Genomic DNA, 2,111 nt, shown 5'->3' on the forward strand with positions numbered 1-2,111 from the left:
TGCTGAGTTGTGTGGTTGTTCTGCAAAGCTGATGAATCTCTGAATACACTTCAGAGATCACTTCCTGATCAACAGGTTCGGTCATGCTCATGGAGACCTGTATGCAAGAATGTTTGTATTTGCAATCAGACCTGAAATATGAAATCCCTTATAAGAATCTTTTCTGTAGAAGAGGTGGTATATACACATCTCAGTGGTAAAATGAATGCCTGAGCCGGCACAGAAGGGCTCATGGGAGAACTTGTGATTGTTCAGGAAAGAGCTATGTACAGACAGAAGGAATCTGTAGCAACTTTCATTATATTATTTGGCAAAGTAAAGCAGGATATGCACTAAAAGGCTTAAGGGGGCAGAACCTTCTTACTGAAGTTGTTGGCCCTTGTTTCACCTAATCCTTTGTTGCTATAAGAATGCAATTTATCCTACTGAAAGCCAGATTCTTGCTTCAGATGGGCAACTGCTTCTTATGAGATCCACCTCCATTCACCACCAGGCAACAAACAAGGAGTTCTAGGGTGTGCACCAGGGCAGACAGCTGGGGAAGCTGCTTTGGCTTACACGACTAGCAGACAGTCTACTCCTGTACCATAGCCTAAAATCTATCAGGACTGTGATGTTCTTGTAACGTAACGGTAAGTTATGAACTAGAAACTCATAAAACAATGGGCTACCTGCATAGCTACGTCTGGCACTTAGGACAGAGGCCATGACTTTGTCACATCAGAAATAGTGTGGCCAGCAGAACTAGGGAAGCAATGCTCCCATTGTGTGTGGCACTGGTGAGACTGCACCTCACATACTGTGTTCAGTATGCGGCCTCCTCTACAAGGAGGGTATTGAGTTGCTCGAGCATGTGCAGAGAAAAGCAACAAAGTTGGAAAAAGGCTTAGAAAACTGATGGAAGTGGGGCTGTTTAGTGTGTAGATGAGGAGGCTGAAGGGAGCCCTTATTAGCTCCCTACAACTATCTGAAATGAGATTGCAGTGAAGAGGGCGTTTGTCTCATTTCTCAGATAGCAAGTGACAGAACATGAGGTAATAGTCTCAAGTTGCACCAGATGAGGCTTAGATTGGACATTAGAAAGAACTAGGAAGAGGTCGGTCAAGCATTGGAAAAGGCTGCTGATGTAAGTGGAGAGGGTCAGGTTGGGTGTTAGGAATTAAGGCTCTTCACCACAGGGCAGCAGTTATAGCACCAAGCTGCCGGAGTTCAAAGAGCATTTGGACAGTGCTCTCAGACACAGGGTATGAATCTGGGTGGTCCTGTGTGGAGCCTGCTGGGCTCAGCAATCCTTGTGGGTCCCTTCCAACTCAGGATACTCTGTGATTCATCAAATATTCAAGAGTTGGCAGATGTCCTGTAGGTAGCTAAATCTGCTTGATTCTGATACTAATTACAGTGTGTAACAGACTTAAATATTCCTAGGGCAAAGAAAACATCAGGTAAGGAAATTAATTTTGCTTTTTAATTAGTAAGAAAAATCAGAAGTAGGTGACAGAACCCCACCCAGAAACAAAACACTGCCTCTCTTTCAGGACAGGATGAGGAGTTCATCACCCCACCGTGACTTCACTCCTTCTGCACCCAACGCCACACACTTAGGCAACTCCTAGAGAATTACACTTAAGGCAGGTGGAAAGGCTGGACTCTGCCCCTGCTCCTCGCGGTCCCTCACTCCCAACACCTCCACAAGCCGCCTGAGGAAAGGGCGAAGAACCGGCTGGGCCGCCACCTCCCTTGCCTGCCGGCGGGCAGACTCAGCTGTTCCGCGCTGTGCCACCCCAGCCGTGCCGTTCCACACGTCGCCCTCCGAACGCGGCACGCGCGCATGCGCAGTCACCACCGCCCCAGCCGCGACCTTTCCCCGTCCGGCTCCTCCCCCAGACACCGCGCGAGTATCACGTCACACAATCCACCCTCGCCCCCTCTTTCTCTCCTCCCCCACCGCTTGGGGGATGTCAGTCTCAGCTGTTTCCGGCGCACTGGAAGCGGCGCACGCGCATTCTGGCTGCTCCCCCGCTATCGGCTGTTGTTGTCACCGCCGCCCTACTTAGCCGGGAGGCGTGGGGTGACCCGCGGCAGCCTTGTTCGTGAGGGCGGGGGGAGCCGCT

At 50.2% G+C, this 2,111-nt stretch overlaps 1 protein-coding gene across 1 annotated transcript in view; it reads left to right on the plus strand.

The window, feature by feature from the left end:
- The first annotated feature begins 1,904 nt into the window (after positions 1-1,904).
- The window catches only part of PNPLA8 (patatin like phospholipase domain containing 8), a 36,722-nt gene continuing 36,515 nt past the window's right edge, over positions 1,905-2,111 (plus strand). The window contains exon 1 of the mRNA XM_031553313.1: positions 1,905-2,111. The gene's annotated coding sequence lies outside the window, so the exon portion shown is untranslated.

The sequence above is a fragment of the Meleagris gallopavo genome, chromosome 1 (assembly GCF_000146605.3).
Source record: "Meleagris gallopavo isolate NT-WF06-2002-E0010 breed Aviagen turkey brand Nicholas breeding stock chromosome 1, Turkey_5.1, whole genome shotgun sequence".
In the NCBI taxonomy this organism is placed as follows: Eukaryota; Metazoa; Chordata; class Aves; order Galliformes; family Phasianidae; genus Meleagris; species Meleagris gallopavo.